The sequence below is a fragment of the Strigops habroptila genome, chromosome 14 (assembly GCF_004027225.2).
Source record: "Strigops habroptila isolate Jane chromosome 14, bStrHab1.2.pri, whole genome shotgun sequence".
NCBI classification, from domain to species: Eukaryota; Metazoa; Chordata; class Aves; order Psittaciformes; family Psittacidae; genus Strigops; species Strigops habroptila.
Window position 1 is genome coordinate 1,128,532 of NC_044290.2, and position 20,549 is coordinate 1,149,080.

Consider the following 20,549-nt stretch of genomic DNA (forward strand, 5'->3'; position numbering starts at 1 on the left):
CTGTGGTAGCATTCATTTATTAAGTCAAGGAAGGCAGCAAACAGTAATTGTAACCAGACAAAAGAAGTTGCCACTGTTGCCTCAAGGAGGGTTTTTGCTGGGGCTCTGGGGAGAGGATGGAGAGGGCTGGGGCATGAGGTAGATAGTCCTCTTGAGAAAGAACACAGTCAGAAACGTGACCTTGCTACAGAAAAGTCATACAACTGTTTTAAAATAATGAAGCTGTATTTTTCTCCTCTCTTCACCATTCTGGATGCACATAGAGCTGAGTCTCAAACCGTCCCTGCTGCTGTGAGAGCCAGAAACGTCTGGTTTGTCCCCCCCAGGGACTGCTGCAATGCTCAGGCAGCTCTTCCCCAGCAGCTGCCGGCTTTGAGGATCGTCCTAAAAACTACAAGGCTCATGATAAAAGCTTTGCTTCAGATCGTATCATGTACCAGCGAGAGCTCTGGTTCCCGGCCACTGTCACGGTGACAGTCACAAGGGGTTATCAGTAGAAAGTGCCAGTGTTCACTTCCTTGGAGAGGGACATTGTAGTAATGAGAAAATAAGAGATTTCAGCTGCCTTGCCCAGCTGAGCTCGCAGCCTGTATTACCTCAGGCACAGAGAAGAATGTCTTTAATATCATCAGTAGAATATGAGTCAATGGGCTTTTTTCTATCCTTTTTTATCCTTTTTATGTTTTTGGGAAAAAAAAAAACCCAGAAATTCTGCTTTGTATTTTATCATAGGGAAAGAAATGGGTTGAAAGGTAATTGGATCCTGTTGCTTCCTAAACAGCTAAATATTTACGTATAGGCTGGGCTATCAATCATGGCCCCATATGGCAGGAAAGCTTGCCATAGCACTCTGGGGAGAACTGCTGTGCGCAACTGTGTTTGTCTCACAAATGTCTCCCTGACAGCTCCACTTTCATCACAATCAGCTGTGACACCATAATTACAGATTCGGGGAGGTTTTCAGCCTCCCTGTGATTGATTGTTTGATACACACAATTTAGAAGATAGATGTTCTTATTTAAATCAACTACTTAGTGAGGGAACTGGCTACATGGGGAACAAAGTGGAAGCAGTGTGTGACTATGCCAATGTCCAGGGCAAACCCCAAGCTTGCATTTTCAGCCCTCTCTCCTCCCTCCCAACCACACATAAGGGTGGTTGCTGCATGTTCAGCCTCTTGCCTCCTGCCTCTTGCTTGCTGGTGGCCCAAGGGTCCACCACACTGCTTCAGCTGAGTATCTGACCCTGCTGCTCGTGGGCTTTTGCAGTTTTTGGCTACCCAGAAGCACTCATCTTAAGCGGCCAAGCAAAAACTTCCTATTTGCTGTGGTTATTACTGGCCACTGATTTACTGCTTTTAACCTACGGTGCACTGAACTCTGCTAACTCCAGCACAAGTTGCCCTTGCCCCAGTGGTAGTAAATCCCAGGGAGGGACAGGGAAGATGCAGAATCTTTCCATTTTCTTCATGTTTACCAGTTGTCAGTTTTATGGAGCAATAGCACTCAGGTCCAGTTCTCTTGTGCCAGGGCTGATCATTCTTTATGGTCTCTTTTGTAGGTCCTAGTAACTCATCCTCGCTTCTTCTGCCTTTTTCCATGCTGGTGTGTACTTAAAGCATTCATTTGCTAAGGGTATGGGAATCTATGGGAAGGCAGGACGGGCTGGGAAGGCGAGAGGGATTGTCCTTTTTGTGAGAGAGAAGCCATTGTGAGAGAGCCCTCCCATGGATGGATGATATTGCAGCTGAGAGCTACTGGGTCAGGGTGGGCAGGCAGACCAACACGGATGCTTGTGCACGCACAGTCCATGCCTGCTGATGTTGCATATCTGGGCTGGCCAGCCTGCTGGTGTTTGGCTGAATGGAGATGTTGAGTTTGAAATGTTCAGTGATTCTGATTTGCTAATCAGAATAAAGATGCAGAAAGATGCCAAACTGATGTGGGTGCCAGAAAGCGCTGCTGCTGAGATCTTCATTCTACTTTGCTCAGCTGCTTGCAAGGCCTGCAAGTTGTCCTAAGCTGGCTATCACTTGCAAAAGGATCTGCTTGAACAAAGCCCAAAGATGATGTTATTTATTTATTTATTTTTAATCTGGTGTGTATCCTTCTGGCTCTGCAGCTTCTCTCTAATGAAGCGGAAATCCTTGACCTGAAGTAATGTCACATTTCCTACTGAGTGCCACATGATACTCCTTGTTCTTCTCTAGAGGATTCTCATCACTGGGACAAACCATTAACCCCCTTCTTGTGCTCTCACCCACTCTTCAGGATCTTTTCTGGAGTCTCACCCTTTCAGACCCATGAATTTTCTGCTGCTCCCTCCGCAGTAGTCCCCCAAGGGAGGATGGATGGAGAAGAGTCCCTCCAGCCCAGCCAGTAATGGACCAAACAAGGCAAATTGTGATAAGTACGAGTTGTGGATGAGCCCTGACCACGACTTTGTGCACAAACACAGAATTCTGCTCAGCCCATACAACAGCCTGATCCTTGTTCCAGCTCCAAGGATGGGCTGGGATTCTCCTGAGGTCCTGTGTCCCAAACTCTTTTAGCCATTTTCTGTCCCAGGGTCCCCTGGTCCAACACGATCTCCTGCACCAAGTGGCTCCTCACAGCTCGTCCCCTGAGTACAGATCATCTGTGTTTATTCCTCCCCCAATCCATCTGTGCAGCCCTGGCAATGCCAACAGGACCATGCAAGGAGCCAAGGTGACCACTTAGCTGAGATCCCAGCTTTGCAGTGCCTGTAGCTCAGTGACAGGACCACCTGGGGATGGTGACATCTTTAGTCCTGCAAGTCTAGGGAATAAATTGTGATTGAATATAAGATGTCAATTGTTATATCCACAAATTCACAAAGTTGTTTTCTTGGGCATCAAGAAAGACAACACAGCAGAGGTCATGCCTCTGTTTTCAGTCCTGGGACTTTTCCAGGCACAGCTTACCCCCAGGTCTATCCTTCATCTCAGGTTTGTGCCACCACTGGTCTGAGGCTGTGTTTAGCTCTTTCTTTCTGCTCTCTGTCTCTTTCTGTGTGGTCTCACCTGTGCCAAGACCACACTTTATGGAAATACCCCATAAATCCCTTCTTCTTCACTCACCGGAAGTTCTGACAGGCTCTGAAGCTGTTTTGGGGGTTGTAAGTGGTCCCATGCTTGCACGGGGAACATCTTCCCACAGACCTCAAATGAATGGCAGAGCTCCAACAAGCTGTATCTCGCTAAATTTTAACCCAGTCCATGATGCTTGAATTAATATCAGTGTGGGCAGGGAAATGCTGACATGAAGTAAAGGCTCCCTCCTTCAACGTGTTCTTTTCAAGACAATTTTAGCATCTCCCATCAGCAAATCCCTTCCTTAACTGTTTTAATTTTGTTGATGACGTGCAAAGACTTGTGAAATTTTCTTTGCAGGACATTTAATATGAAATAAAATTAGTAGCTAGTATTTATATTCTAAATGGGCTATTCAGGGAGCCTCTCCCAAAAGGAGAAAGCAAAGAGAGAGGCTTTTAACCTTCTTTGTGTGTTAACGCGTGCCTGAGAGCTGGATGGTAGATTTTAATTAAGCTGGATGGGCAGAAACCATTGGCAGAAGCTAATGAAAATTTGGGTTGTACAGAAATCCTTTCTTCTGCATTGGGATGGAGAGGTGCAGGCAGCAGGTTTGGCTACAGATACAAGTCCTCTTCTCCCTAAAATCGCTGATGTGCTGTAGTTGGAGTTGTATAGGAGATGCACTTCAGCCTGCACTTTGCATGAGCCATTTACCCAGTGAAGCAACTCCCTCTGGGTCAGGCCAAGGAGGGGTTTGCTGTGCTGCTGGTCATTCAGACACTGCACATCATGGCACCAGTTTTGAAGAACATGGGCACAACTTTCACATTGCTTCAGTATCACACGCTCCATATCCTCCAGTCCTTCGTTTCTGTGTTGCTAATTCCTGTATGTTCAGTGAAGCTACTTGGGATTTATAGATTCATAGATTCATGGAACAGTTTGGGTTGGAAAGGACCGTAAGATCATCTGGTTTACACCATCTCAAACGAGAGGAAAATAATGAAAGTCCAAAGTCACTTAACAATTGCTTCATAGCTCTTACAGAGTCGCCTTTATAATGAGATGTGGAAGTAGCCCCTGCTTGTGAACAGACATGGAAGCCGAGTTTTTAAAGTTGTCTGGAGGTCTCTAAAGCGAGTCAGGGATTAGCAGGATTTTCACAGTTCTTCACTCTCTGTAAATGCCAGACATGCTCAGAAATAGCTTCTCAGGGCCAGAAGACTTTCATTTTGCAATTGCAGCAGTCGATTTGGAAACTCGAATATACATTATCTGTAAAAAGATTACTATGTGTATGCATGTGGATGTGTGCGTTAAACATTATTTTTACCTTTATGCATTAATCTAATGTAAGAAGAAATACTGGCCATTTCTACTAAGGGACAGAATTTGTACAGCAAACAGACCTTCCAAGGCTGAAATTTGCAGTAGGCTTTGGGCTGAATTTATCTTCTGGCTGGTAGAATTTAGCTTGTTTTTCTGCAAGAATTCTGGGTGAGAGAACAACAAAAATGATGTGTTGGGTTTGGTTTTTTTTCTAGAAACCTCAAGGCAAATATGATTTAGTGTTGGTGATATTTGCTCTTGACAGAGCTACTTCTGTGGTAGCCTTTCCCTCGACCCCTTTGGATGACATAGCCAAAAATACTTACAAATGCAATTTATGATGTGTTCCTTGCTACTTGCTTGGATGTATCTCAGAGATGGATTTGGAGGAAAAATATCTCATCTGAAGCCCCTCAGGTTTCTGGCCCATTCGCATCCTGAGCAGATGAGGGACTTGCTCTTGTGCTTTGTTCGATACAGGCACTATTGAAGGAAACCAGAGTATCTCCCAAGAGGGATGTCTTTACAGCAGTGAAACCTCTTCCAACACCAAAGTAAAGACCAAGTTAAGTGCCATGGGTGACTATTGTTACCAGTGGAAAATGCCATGAATGGGAGGGCACCAGCCCAGAGCCAGGCTGCACTTCAGTTCCTGGCTTTGCCTTCTGGCTCCTGTGTGTCCCTGGACTCTCTCTGCCTTAGGTTTCTACCTCTAAAAAGGAGATGGTGTTAACCCCTGACTGCAGCAGTGTGTAGAGAACAAATCTATTGATGATTATAAAGTGTTCAGGTAACTATAGCAACAATGTGCCAGAGGTACCTTGGGTAGATATTCTGCCTGTTTGCATCTTTCAAGAGGAGAACTCAAAGGGCGTGACCGTGCCCTGAAACGTCTCCATGCGCTCAATGCTGTCTCATCAGAAGCCACCAGCCTCTGCTTCCCCTGAATTACTGTAAGAAGGTTGCATATGTTGGGATTGAATCAGTGGAGGAGATTTTTTAAAAGCACCTTGCTTTATTGCTCGCTGGACAGATTATGCCCAACATCACGGCTTTAGCTTGGAAACAGTCCAGTATGTTTTAAGGCAATAAAAAAAGAAAGCTGAGATGTAAAATTTATTGCCATGAGATAATGAACTGCAGGGACAAGTGTTCAGTGTAACACTTTGTCTGCAACATGCAGCAGTTCTGTTCTCTGTTAGTGATTGTCCTACCCACCTCCTTGCAGTTTGTTTATGTGATACAGAAGCTCTGAGCCTCCCTGCTAATACACCAGCATTTTCATTTAATCAAAACAATTTAATCCACTATAAAAAAAAGCCAAGACAAGCAGGGGAGAAATTGATCCATGAGAGAACAGTAATGTCATGAAAAGGAAAAGCTTATCCAAACTGAGGGGAAATATGGGTGCTTGCTTTTTATTGCATCGCTGGATGAAAGTCATTGCAGAGATGGGCTGGGACAGGCTGCACCAGAGGAGACCCGTTCTCTGTACGCACCCGTGGAAGGTGCCTGCAGCACCAGACAGAGGCGTGGGAGCTGTGGAGGAGTGAGAAGCGTCTGGGGCAGGCCCTGGGAAGGCAGGAACTTGACGCGAATGAGCTGGGCACCGGCTGTACCATGGGTTCTGTGGTATGGAGACACCCTGTGTTTGTGCTGCCTGCCTGGTTACCACCCAGCCAAGGGGGTTTCGTTCCCTCCTCTCCCTTTTTCTGGTGAGAGCAATGAGGAGGCCTCATCATGTCTCAGCATTTGTATTTGAATTAGAGACGTGGTGAGGTCTAAGTTGTTGCTGGGTGGGAGAAAGACCTGACACATTTACTGCCAAATTCAGCATCCCTGGGTAAACACACACCTACCACTCCCTTGCAAAAACCACAGGGCAACAAGGGATCAGCCTGTCTGCACCTCTGCTTCTGCTCCCAAGAGCAACAGGAGGTATTCCCAAGAGGCCGTACACTTACTTTAAATAGGAAGCTTGATTTTCTATTTCCATTTCCCCCAGTTGCCTTTGGTCAGAGCTGTATTTGCATTGTGTTTACTGGTTTTGTGCCCAGTTCCTTGGAACTGCAAGCAGAACAGTTAGAAAACATTCACATGAAGCTTGTCCTTCCCATTCCTTTGCCTGATCCCAGTGCTGCCCAGTCAGTCTCATTCCCAGTGGATTCCCTCTAGCATGGCAAAGGCTCTGCAAGCCAAATGTGCTTCCCCTCTCGCCAAGGGCATTTGTCCAGTAGCATCACATAGGGAAGCTCTGCTGGCACCTGGCCAGGGGTGCAGTAAAGCTGATGAGCGAATGACCTCAGCTGCTGACTTGCCTTTCTCATGGAGGGCAGGACCTGCATCAGAGCATCTTCCTTCTCACTGCAGATGTAGGGAGCTGAGCTGAGGTTTTCCAAAGTGATTTAAGAGCCTATATTGTACCTTCAAAACCCACTGAGGTCTTATAACCAGTGTGACTTGACCATCTTTCCCTCTGTAAGCACACTCCAAAAAGCAATTTTCAAAGTCCCCGAAATGTTTAAGAAATATGGTTCAGCTTAGCTTCAGATGACAGAACTGAATGTTTCCACTCACTTAATAGAGAACCAGATTCTAGGTGATACATTCACTCAAACTAGTATCAAGCCATAAACTGCCCTGGACCCAACTCTAGATTAGTATCAGTCCAGGGATACTCCTAAACTATTGTGTTTGACTTGAAATGAAATGCAGGTTAGAGTAATTGATGCAGAGCTGCTGGAAACCATGTCTCTGAGGGCCACTTCCAGCTTTCTGCAGAAAAAAAAGCATTGGTGATATTTAATTGCTTTTGTCTTGCCAAGCTGTTTTAGATGAAGTGTTCAGTTCCTATGTTGTCCAGAGCCACAAAGGGCTAGAGATGTTGTCAAAGAAACCTACCAAATCATGCTATTGGCTTCTGCATTGGAGTTTGAAGCTGCCCCAAAAGGTATTGCAATAAAAAGTCACTGCAGGCCAGCTGGGTTGTCTGTGGGAGCTTTGGTTCCCTGACCTCAGAGCAAGTGACCCTCCAGCTTTCGCAACCGGGGTCCCCTTCATTCCTCAGTTGTGCCAGGAGTAACTATTCTCCTGCAAACCCCCAACTTCTGTTCCTCTCACTAACGGCTCACCCCTTGGTAGCCTCACCTGAAACCAGACTGAAATCACTAGACTGGACAAGGCAAGATCCCAAATCAATGTCCTTAGAGAGCGTATGCTGCCCATATGTGTATTTGGAGGCAGGTGTGGATGTACCTTCCCAGCACTTCTGTTTGACCCCTCATTTTTACCACTAACTGTTAAGCGTGCAGTGCAAGAGCAGTCCAAGGAGCCAAGCCTCCACTCCCAGGTAAATGATCTCACCACTCCACTGCAGTGTCATGTACACCTTCTGTTGCTTGTCCCTGCCTGCAGATTCATGTGCCAGACTGCCCGTGGGTAAGGAGGTGACCACAACACTTAGGACTGGTAAGAGCTTCTCCCTGGGGGAAGGAGGTAGGAGGAACCTATTAAAATAGGACCTTTCTGAGGAAATGGTGCCTCCGTGGTGGGATACAGGTTGTTCATTGGCCCCAGGACAGAGGGGACAGGATCAGGATTGACCTGCCTCCTGCCAGCTGGGGGCTAGAAGCCAATGAATGAGACCATTCAGCTCATCTACTTGATGAATGTGAGCTGAATGGCTGCACATCGGGCAGCTCAGGTCTTGCTGGAGGAGGCAGGCTTGCGCGCACCTCTGCAGCGAGAGGCAGCGTCGCCCTGACACACTGAGGTCTTCGCTGTCTGCATTGCTGGGCTCCATCTGAGCACAGGATACCTCTCAAAGGGAAACAGCTCCTGCAGCACCAGTTGTACCATCCCTCTATTTAATTGTTCTCAAAGTTTGGCACTAGCCTAGGAAAAGCCTGGAGATAAAGTCTGGTGACAAAACAGCCCTTCAGAAACCAGCACATTTTGCCTGTTTCCAAGGGAGCGGGTTTGCTGTTTGATCTGGGGGCTCCGAGGGGAAGGGAAGGACCTCTCACATCTTGTTAAATGGTTTGTTCACACACATATAATTAAGATATCCAATATCTACAACTCGGCATGTCTTTAATTAGAGACATTTCAGCACCAGAAGCACTGGCAGAAACAGATAATGGTGCTGCCTTTGTGCACTGCCCGGAGACAAGACCGACCATAGGAAAAGACAATAAATTAACTGTGCGCTCTGCCTCGCCATGTGCTGCTCTGTCCACAACAAGGCTGATGGAAAGGAGATGAAGTGCAACCCTGCCATCCAGAGATACTTGCCAGGAGAGCAGATGTGGCCACACACACACAGGCATCCTTCTAACAGCTGATGGTGGAACAGGCAGCAGACCCCAGCTGAGGACCTTCAGAGGCCTACCCCACCTCTAAGAAACTCAGCATAGGGTAGTAACAAGACAAGCCTTACCCCAAGCCACCCTACTCTGCCGACCCGGTGTCCAAACCTGGACCAAGCACTGGAGGAGGGGAAATTCTCCATCTTTCCACCCTGTGGTGTTTCATCCCCTCGGGACCTCAGGTTTAGAGCTACCTGTGAGCCTGGTTGTGAAACATAGGGGCTTAGATGCCCATGGGAGGGGGATGAGACCCAAAATACCGCCCCAGCTCTTACTTCTTGAGTGATCTCAGCCGATTAATTTCTTCTGTAGTTCAGGATGATTTCCTGGTTTTGCCCCGTCACCAGCTGCTGGTAGGAGCTCTGAGACTGGACAGAGTTGTTCAGGCCTAAAGCAGACCTAGAAAATGGCAGTGCTCAGTGATGACTTAGGTGCAGATGACACAAGTGAAAAGTGGGACTTCTCATGCCGTGGGGCTGTGCAATCAAAACCTGTATGGATTCATCCAACACGATCCCAAAGTCATGTGTCTTCACGGCTTCCCAGAGGCAAACCTCACTGAAATTCTAGGATCCGCATTTTCTTGTACCCAGACAGTAGTGAGCATTGATGAGGTTAATCACGCTACGCTTTGTGAGCTGATCTGAGTGACCTGCCAGAAAGAGCATCATGGCAATAGAAGAATAAATCTAAGATTGAGAAAAGTCCTGGAACACAGAGAGAAGAAACAGTTTTAAAGATAGCTCCCAGGGTGAGGTGGGGTATACTGGGATCTAGAAATCCAAAGAGACCAGGTGATAGCATAACAGAGTTGGTGATACTTCTTTATTTGGTCCCAGTGACCTCTCTAAAGGATCCTCTATTCAGATACAATCCTCCATAAGGAAAGCAACATCAGAAAGGGAAACCAGAAAGGTTTCAGATGAGAGTCACAGCAAGGACTGAGACCTGGAAATCCCTGCTTAAGGAGAGATGGGAGGACATAGTTTCTTGATTACAGAAGTTCACTGGTCTCAGTCTAACAATGAATACAGGAGATTTCCAATAGCTGAGGGCAGAAATGTTAGGAGCCAAAGGTCAAGTGAGAAAAGTGGCAATCCAAGGACACTCAGCCTAGAAACTATGTGAGTGTCCTTGGATTCAACCTTTTCAACCCCATGCCTAAGGATATGGGGCTTTCCCCAAAATCTTCTCATTTCTCCACCATTTTTCAATGTCTTCCTGATAACTCTTCAATCCCTCCAACACAAGCTGTAACTGATGAAGAAATCTCTGGACTAAATTCCCCAGCCTGTGCTATCAAACAAAGCCAGGATCAAAATACACTACAGTGGTCCTTCCTGAAGCACATCATGACTATTCTTGCCCCTCCACCTCATTTCAGTACTGTTGTTCTGGTGTGGCAGGACTGTGATCCCTGAGGATTACAAAGGTGATTCATGAAATAAGGATGGGGCACTGACGTTGTCTGTGGGCTATACACAGTTTGATTTAAGTACAGCTGTGTGAATTTCTCATCCTCCTGGGTTGATATGGGGAAAGATACTAAACCAAGCAATAAAGGAAGCTGCCAGTTGAGAACTCTTGGGTTTTTTTCATTATCTTATCTGTGAGTGAGGATTGTTCTATGCCAGCACAGCCACCCTCCCCCTCACATTGGGAAAATGGCATTTTGCCTTCAGTGGTTGGAGCTATTTAGCTGTTTGTAAAAGCAGGGGAGAAAATTGTTTTCTCTAGTGGGCTATATCTGGCTACCAGCTCATCTTCCCATTGTCTGTGTGTGCTCAGGTGCTCTGGCTGCTGCGTCCGGAGGAACCCCGAGAGTGCCGGAGGTCAGGACAAACTGAGAGGGCAAGAGGCATAGCCAGGAGGGAGTCAGCAACACCAGAAGGTGCTGGGAGGCTGCTGGGAGAAGCAGGAGGCAGCACAAAGAGAGTAAAACCAGTGATCTGGGCTATGCAGATTTTAGTGCAAACCAGGAAGACATTACAGAGACTTGAACTGAGAGCCCCATTCCACTCTTGCACAGGCTGAGGTGACCTACCAATTGCAGGTAGTTGCTTTTATTCCGTTGAGCAGAGCTTGCCTAAGTCAGTTTTTAATTCTGATTTATGTCCAGGTAAGGCATATTTCAAAGCTTAAGGAGCAATTTGTTATTTTTGTGTGTTGTTCACCTAAATGTGTTGACAGATCCATCTCCAGTCTGTCATCTGATTGGAGTGCTGCTCCACTGTCTCAAGAATGACACTCATCTCACCTGCCTACAGATCAGCTCTGTTGAGACCTTCATCTGTTGTGGTCATCTGGATACCCTTGTAGTCAGCAGAGAAAACAGCACTTCAGCTTTACCACCTAATGAGCTCCTTCAGAAGCCTGCCAAAGGATGGGACAAACTGCTTCCCAAGAGCACTTCTTTCTCTCTAAGGACTACTGGAGGGGCTCAAAGAGACAGATTTAAGCAGGAACCCATGGTTTAAACTCCATCCAGAACAAAAGGAGGTGACAGATATACCAGGACAAAGGAATAGCACAAAAATATCATTGGTTCTGGTGACAAAGACACCACCTTTTAGTTGTAGCCACTAATTGAGGAAAAAAAGTCAATCTATGGAGAAGTTAAAGATAAAGAAATAAGAAAGTTTACTGAGGTTTCACTCAACAAGAAGTTGGAGAAGTTTGGGGTGGTTTGAATTTGGACTTGTTACAAAGAACAAAGTGGTTTGACAAAAGATGTTCAATTTCCCAAAAGACCATACTTTAATGCATTTAAAAGCATAAACCAATAAACATATTTAATACTAAACACCCATACAGTTAATTTTGTACTTGGAGATGGTGTTTGGTATTTAGGGATAGGGAAAGAAAAGCCACATTTCTTATAGATAAGTACGAAGTTCATTCACTTGGGTATCGCCAAGCTCACAGGGAACATGATGAACACCCTTTCAGGTGGAAAATTCAGCTCTGCCTTAGGAGTGGAGTCAGCATGGGCCACGTTTCTGGTTTTAAGAGAGGCAAGTGGTCAAATGCTTCCCAGTACCTCGGTCCAGACAGGGTTTACACCTTCACAGGATGGTATTCTTGGCAATGAGTTGGGTCATGTGCAGGAGAGAGAACACTGCCTTCCTTCCCTGTTTATTCCTGAACTGTCTGCTCCTGAAGATCCCACTAGGGCTGGGTGAAGAACAGGGTATCAGGCTGATGAATCCACTTAAGTGGGCAAAGAGCTGGGAGGGAAAACATCTTTTTATAATGAAAATATTGGTTTCATTTTGTCATTTTAATCGAAAGATCAGTATGGGGAGAACGCCTGAGTCAATACTTCTAAATGAAACATGCTTTTTCAAGATGACATGCACAACAACTTCTCTTTTGCTGAGAAAAAAAAAAAACCCAAAACATTTCTTTTTGCCTGTTTTGCCAAAATAAAGCGTATTTTCATGGAATATTTTCTTACCTGGTGTTGTCTTGTTAACCCGCGGCTAAAAAAATATTCTGACAACGAATTTGCCATCTGCTCCACTATTTCTTTAATGTTATCTGATGCTATGGGCCCCATTCTGCTTTCCTCTAAACCTCATGTCACTCCCTTCCAAAACAAAACTTCCACAGAAGGTTTGAGGGGCTACAGATTTCTTGATGGAGATTTTAATAATCACTGTCATCTGAACGCTGTCTTCCTCTATCTGCTCACCTCGTGGAAGTGGGATCTGGGTACTGCTGACCCACAGATGGTACCCAAGTGTTTCTCAGAGGTCTGGCTCCCCGTGGCCAGCATGGCTCCATGAGCTGAACAGTCTTCAGTGGACTTCCAACATTTGGAACCCAAAACTTCCCTCTGTGAACTAATCCCATACGTGTCAGTGGGAGCATGGCTCTGCTGTGATGCCTCATCCACCTCCAAACGTGTTTGGTGGCTGCCTACAGCACCTCAAAACTCCAGAGCTGGCAAAGGTTGTCAGATTGATTTAACTATGCCCTGGTTTCAGGTGTAGCCTCAAGTGTTCATCCTGCAGTCTAATAACACTCCAAATGGTGCTGCTAAGCAAGGCAGAGAGGCTCATTTCTGCCTGGACATCAGAGTTGTGCCAGGTCAACAGCACCATGTAGCATTGCTGCAGGGGCTGACTACAGCCTATTCTTGCTGGAAAGCTTTTTTCCCAGGATTTGTGCCCAAATGCCTCAGTACATACAGTTATCTGTGAACTGATAAACTCTCTCCGGCTGTGGAGCTGAAGGAAAAGACAGCCAAGTAAACTCATCTGTCTGGGTCTGACCTCACGGGAGTTTTTGGGTAGCTCTCCCAGGAATCCCCATGGATAATTTATGTGTATCTTCCTTTTCCTTCCTTTGATGGACAAGGGTTTATTTTTCTACTTTTCAGCCTAAACGGGGAGAAATAGAAGAAGTCTGAAGCAACAGTTTGTAGTTGCCAGATCATTAGAAAACCAGTCAGAGAGGGGATGAAGCTCTGGGTGATGTTTTCCACTGACATCAGAGAAGGAGGGCATGGCCTGCCCTATTCAAGCAGTTCAAAGACTTCTTCATATGGAGGAAGAAGGACTAAATATAAGGAATGGGAGGGAAAAAAAGCTTTAAAATCCTGGCTGTGTGTGCGCTCAGATGCCTCCTGACAATAACATGTTATTGCTCACCATTATTGCAAGACAGAATTAAAAGTGCTTTAGTACTTCAACTGTGCATTTCTGGAGCCCGGCAGGCCGGCATTTCTTCTACATATGGCAGGAAACTGTGGATTTCTGGGTTTATAATAAGGGTTTGGAGGGCAATGAAAAGATCCCTAAGTTGCAGTTTACCTGCTGTTCCTGCTGTGAGCTATCATAAGCCTAACCCCATCTAAGTACAGCTTTCATTTCTGAGCACATCAGTTTGTGTTAGGCTCTGGACTTGGCACTGAAATTGCTATAAGCTGGTATTTTAATGGGACTTCTTGGTTGTTTTTAGAAGACTACAGGACAGTGAGCACAAAAGAGACTGTAAGGAGAAAGAGAGCTTTAAAAAGCAGTCCTGATAACAGAGGCTGTCCTGTGTTATCCTGTGGGGTGCAGGAGAGCTTCAGGTCACCAAAACAAAGCTCTTCCTGTGCAGAGACCATGCACAGAGCCTGGGCCAGGATGTCCCAAGGCTCTAGGTTGTGCTGCTGCATGGGGAGAGGAATGGACAGCCAGAAGGAAGGTGAACATCTTCAGTCTTTGCCCCGCATTGGGAAGGATAGGATGTGGGGTCTGTGTCCCCACACTGCCTGGGCATGGGGGATATGCGGACATGGTTCAGCTGGTGGCACATGGTTTTGCAGAGCCAGGACTTCTCTTTTTCTGCCCAGGCTCCTCTCCCTGAGTCCCAGCCCATCAACTTGCCCTAAGCCAGCATGGGAAGTGCCCTTAAACTCTTCTCCAGGCAAAAGAACTGGGCTGTTTGTGGGACAATACCCAGGTATGTAGATCCACCTCACCCAGGGATGGGCATTGAAGACAAGGATCCTTTATAGGGACTTGTTTGACCTGTGCCCCTCTTCAGGGAGCAGAGAGGGCCCAGGGCAACCAGCCCCCAATCTTGGATGCCAAGAGGCAGCAGAGATAAAGCTTGACTCTGCTGCCACAGTCATTTGTTCCTTGCTACTGTTTGTTTCTTTGGGAATTGCCTCACTTATTCTAAATAATTTAAAATTTTGTACACAAAACCTCATCAAGAACCCAAATTATCTCCTTTTTCAACATGGGAAGAGATGCAGAATCAGCCTGAAATCATCGTGAATAAAGACATATTCAGTGACAGACCAAAAAGCGGAGCGAGTACAGCTGCGAGCTGCTCTAGGTTTATCTCAGCTACTGAAAAGCAGACAAAAGGTACTGGTATATATCACATTGATTTATTTTTTTAAACTAACAACTTGGTTGCAGCAGATTTGGGGGAAAAAAAATGAATATTCTGCTTCAGCTGCTGAACCAAATAATTCCAGAGAAAAACGGCACATGTCACGCTGCACCGGAATTGGTGCTGTTTCTTTGTAAGCAGGATGAGCATCCCCTTTACAACCACTATTTTTAGTCAAATAAAACTTAACCATTTACATGAAATGAAGTGTTTGAGTCCTTTTCAGAATGTGCTCCTCCTGCTCGATCTTTTTCTTTCAGTGGGGGCCAAATTTCAGAGGATTTCTTGTCACTTCAAACTGTGTTTTTGCCCTTGAGCATTTCAGCTTCCTGGTGCTTCCACTGCTTGTTAAAATAACAACAGAAAGTCTAAACAGGTTTTTAAGGTGACCTTGGTCACTGTGACCCCCGTCCCCAGGTGCTGTCACCTCTATGCTCGGACGGGCACAGCCTTTCCCAGCTTGGCTTTCATTTGAAATGAAGAACTTCATGCTGTGCAGTGACATTCTCCCTCAGATAAAGGTCCCATCCTGACTCAGTGAGAAGCAGTCACCGTGGGGGGATCTGGGTCAGGGTAACCTGGCAGGGAGCACCATGGCGTGCAAATGAATCAAGGAGGGAGGTGGTGACAAATCGAGTTCTCTGACTTGCCAGTTGTCTCAATTATGTGTCCCTTCCCCATGATGCAGCCCATAATCACAGCAATTATATATGACAATCATTAATAATTGCATTTCACTTCAATCAATTTTTTGCTCAAATACAGCTTTTGTGCCAGGTTTCAGTTAATTTTTCCTATATTTGTGTCTCAGGCATTTGCAATACACTGGTGTGAGCATCCATCAGGACAGATGACAGGATGACACCTACATTTCTTGGGGAGCCAGTTTTTAATTAATTGTTATTCATAAACTAATTATTGGATTTACAAATGAGTTCTTGGGAAATTCATTAGCCCCTGAAAGCTCCATGTCAGCCATTTGCAGCAGGATCCGGGTCTGCTTTTCTTCTTAAGACTGTAAATCCATATCTTGAAATGCAAGTGTTGTTTGGAACCCTGGCCAAGGTCACCCACCATCCTCCCTCTGCATTTGTCCTGCCTCAGACCAGGTTTAAAAGCAGGACCCTTACAGAACTGAGTGAAGAGGGGATGGATATCTACAAGTGAAAGCTCAGGAGCAAGTCCAGGAGTAAGCTGCCATGTGACAGTCTAAAGGAGCCAAGAACAATGTAGGTTGGTTTTAGCTTTGACTTCTTTTCACGACAGGTACCTTACATAGCAACAGCCCCTGGCTGGCACAGGGCAGCCAAGAGCATGGGCTGGGTCCTTTCTTTTTGGGCAGCAGATAAACAGATCTGTGTATCCTTATGGATACGAACACAGCATCCTGCATACAGCTGCTGCCTCACATCCCTGTGACACCCTGCTCACCAGCGCCTCGGGAGTGATGTGCCAGAGAGCCTCAGAGAGAGAGAAGGAAAACTGAGTTTCCACATCCCCCCCAGAGCAGGCATCCTGGGATTAGCGTTTATTGGCTGCTATTTCTCTCCATAGCTGAAAGGATCTTATTTAAATGGCCCTGATGATGAATGCTCTTCTGCAGAGAGCTGCAGAAAGGATGCTCTCCAAGAGCAGCTGCTGGTGCCTGCTGTTCTGAGGCTGTGAGAGCACTGCCAAGCACCCCAGCTCCGCTTGCAAAGCCTGGTCTATCCGTATCGATTCTGCCACCACTGATCCCTGGGCTGCGTCTGTTTTCTGTAGGAGGAATATGCTGTGGCAGCAGTCACCCTGCTTTGTACAAAGAGTAGTGCAGGGACAGTCTTAACTGTTCATTTGCCCTGCAAAAGTCTCTCTTCCTGTACCCTAGACCAAGTGAACCTGCTCCGGATGTTGTATCAGGACATGCTGCCCTTTGCCGTGTCTCTCAGCCTGGCTGTGCTGGAAGGCTGCATGGAAGCCTCTGTCTTCATTCCGGGTTGTTGCAAAGAGGTGGTGGCTGGGGGAGGAACAGAGGAGATGTCTGTACGTGTCCTGGGACAAGGGCAGAGCAGAGGAACGAGGCTGTGCTAAGCAGCTTGGCTTTTTCTCTTCCTCACAGGAATGCTACTGACCACCTGCAGCAGCTCCTATCACTGGCTTGTCCCCGGAGGAGGAAAGGTGGTCAAGGGCAACCCACTGGATAGTGTTTTTTCTGGGTTAGTCCAACACTCTGCAAACCCCAGAGTTTCCATTATCAGGTCCAGTAAGGACGAAGATGGGCCATGCTGCCCTTTGGGTGAGCAGAAGAGGGACAGGCTGTGATGGGGAGGGAGTGCTGATAGCAGCAGGAGTGCTGGGTTAACAAGACATGTGCGTAGCAGAAGCACACTGAATAAAATGCTACTCTAAATAAATAACAAGCCTGTTTTCTGCCATAGGCAGTGCTGGCTCTGGAGAATGTGATGCCTAAATATTGTGGCTGTAATACGGGGATTCAGGGAAGACTTTGGTTAGGGAGGAGTTGGTCAAAATGAAGCAAAGTTTGGCTCTGAGGGAAGAGGGTAAAACACACTTTTCCTTGGAGAGCTAGTATTGATGTTCAGATTACTAACAAGGATCGGTGTGCAGGAACTGTGGTCACACACTTCGATCTGCTGTTGGCACATGAGCATTGCTTCACTCAATAAAGCTTGCAGCTCCCATTCTGAGCGCTGTGTTACGGCAAACACAAGTGAAGCCCAGAGCAGTGCTTCTGCTGTAGCACATTATCTGTATTGGAGGCAGTTCCCTTGGGATGTTCATAAAGGAGTGCAAATGTGGGATTTCAGCTGGATCTCCAGTAGAGTACAAGAGGAAATGTGGGAATATCAAATGGTCAGGGGGAAGAAGAGCCATCCCTGTGGCCAGTGTTGCTTTCAAGGCACAGACTGTGTTGTTCATTTATCAGCATGTGCTTGTGCAGTGGCCAGGAGCTGTGCAAGGGCCAGGACTCAGCTATGAGCGTGCTCCCCGCAGCCTACGGTTCTGCTCATCCCATCTTTTCTAACTTAAACCCTGTTGCTATACTGTTGTCTGAGGATAACAAAAGCACAGAAGGGATCTGGGAGGAGAGGGACAGAGCCCACTCCTCCCTCTAAAGACAATTCTGTCTTATCATAGAATCCCAGAATCCCAGAGTGGTTTGGGTTGGAAAGGACATTAAGATCATCCAGTTCCAACCCCCTGCAATGGGCAGGGCACCTCACACTAAACCTTGTGCAAATGCCTCTGGAGGAGCCTTGCCTTAGGTGATAAACAGAGCCTCGTGGCGCGGGGAAACTGCTTCAGTGCATCTTGCAGTGAAATTGGCCCTTTGCAGCTCATCTGCTGTGTGCTGTTTCATTCAGCAGCCTGTCCTCAGCCAGGGGTATTAATTGTTTTCAAATATGAAAGATGTTTGTGTTGTTCTTGCTGGAGGTGATAGTCGATTTTATTAAGCACTGTCAATTCCTGTCTGTGTGCTAATGCAGAGGCGCCTCTGACTTGTGGTTTTTAACCAAGAGGGTTCGAAGGTGCCACTGCCTGAATCCCTGCAAAAGGAAGGCTGTTTGAAACGCAGTGATCTCATGACCACATCACATTTCAGCCTGGGACTACATTTGGGAATTCAAATATACCAGGATGGATAGAAAGATGGAAAGAAAGCTTTTGAAAGCCCGTCCAGACAAAACTGAAGCTGTTGCTGTCAAAGGTTCCATTACAAGGAAAGTGTCAGTTCAAGCTGAAATCGAAAGTTGCTATCAGAGCTCCTAAAATGAATGAAAAATGCCCTTGTTTATCCTACTGGAGTTTGCAGAAGCAGCAAAAATCCATATGCGCTGCAACCCTCTGTTATTTGTCAGCTATCACAAAGCCAAGCACTTAAGGGATGGGAAGGCAGAGCTAGCATTTCTAATCACGTTCCTCCGAGCAGGGGAATGTTGACTTTGGTGCATCTGTGAATGAAGTGGGAGTCCAGCCATTCTGCCTGCTTCTGGCCAGGGAACAGACTGCTCTGTCCATGGACCCATCCCGGCAGCCCACACATTTCCTTGGAAACCCAGGAGGAAAGTGGGATGTCAGCAGGGAACAGCCTCTCTGCAAGAAATCTGCACCCCTGCCCAGCACAGGGAGGTGTCAGAAACCAAACACAAGTTCTCCACTCTGCTGACCACAGAAGCTGGAGCTGTGACCCCTGCTGCAATAGGTGCCACCTTCCAGGGTGGGGGAGGTAGGAGCTGTATGCAGAGGATGGTGTTGGTCTGATGCAATGGCAGCACCCCAGCACACAAATCAGATCATTTTGGAAACACTCCAATGTCAGGTGTCTTTCCTGTGTGCAGTTCCAGATCCCTTGTCTCAGATGTGTTGCATTGGAAAGGAGCAGTCAAATATGAGTGAAGAACAGAGGCCAGGCTTGGGATGGTGGAAGAAGACAGGACAACAGATCTGCTGATAACACTTCCTTGGGTGCCAGGAGACAGGAATAGGGCATGAAAAATGGAGCAATGCCTAGATCACAGGGGCACTGCCATCCTGCTTCCCCTAACTCAGGCTTATGCTGAGAAGCTGTTGGTGGGAAGCCGGACATGTTTCTAGAGAGAAGGGGCTCAGGCGCATTTCAATCCATAATCCATTTACCACTGCAAGAAGATCATCCCACCTCATTCTCCAGGTTTGGACAACCCTTTCAGAAGCACACACATCCCCAGTTGGTGTCTGCGCAGACAGCACAGCAACCCACCCGTCACTGTAAGAAAAACTGGGGTGAGTGTCCCCTGTGTCTGGCTTGGTCAGAAAAACCATAAACCACTTGGTCCTTTAGAGGGTGAGACAAAGAATCTGCCTCCCTGGAGGTTCTGGGGTTTCGCACACTCTAAAGCAATTGCACTTCCAGCCCTGAGCAATCCCTGCAGTGTCACCACGGCTTGTTAGCAGAGGCAGCGGACATAGGGAAATGCCTGTTCTGCTTCCCGTGCCTCAGTCCCTCGCACTTGCATCTCAGCTTCACTCCCTAAGGCCTGTGATTCACTGCTGGATGCAGTCAGGCAGCCACCAGCAGGGCTCCTGCCAGTACCTACCTCTGCCTCCATCTCTGCACAGACACCGGCTTTAGTTGTGCTCCTGAGACAAGCTGTGTTTGCTCTGCTCTGCCTCCAGCCAGTGCACAGTGACTGCAGCCTGCCTTGTCTGCAGCATCATCAGGCAAACACAGCAGCCCCCAAGCCCTGGTCTGCACAGGTCACTCCTGGGATGATATTATTGGGAAGTTTGCTAGACTTATGGGCTTTCCTAAGGTCTGCATTGGATTCGGGATATGAGTCGTTTGACTTTCCCTGTCTGAATTCCCACCTTCTCCTTTCAGGCCAGAACTTTGCTTTACATGATCCTTAAAAAACAGCCTTGTGGTGTTTGTAAAGTGGCTGAGTTGTACCCACTGTGCCCGTGGCCCTCCTGCCAGTGGGATACTGCTGGAGCATTGTCTCCCAGAGAAGATGCAACACCACAGATGTCTTTGTAGCTTGCTGTGTGTTGAGATGAGGAGCCTTCAAGTGACCCAGCCAGTCCCTGTCCTCCCCCAGCCTGGCTTCTAGACAGGCAAAAGCAGGAATATGAGCTCCTTTTGATCAGGGGGGACTGAGGCCCAGAGATCTCACAAGTCTATATTACAAAGCAAAGAATTTGTCCCAGGGATCCTGAGTCCTCAGAAACCTACTGAGAAGTCTTTTAAAAATACCCAGCACAGCAAAAAGCACAGATTGTGCAGGTAACTAAAGCATTTTAAAGCAATGTAAAGGCACAGAGACCTCATCTGACTTTACCTTCTAAAAGAGAGGGCTCTAGGCCAACAGGTTTACACCAGGACACCTTTGGGCACAGGTAGACACAGGCACTACCAGGGTAAG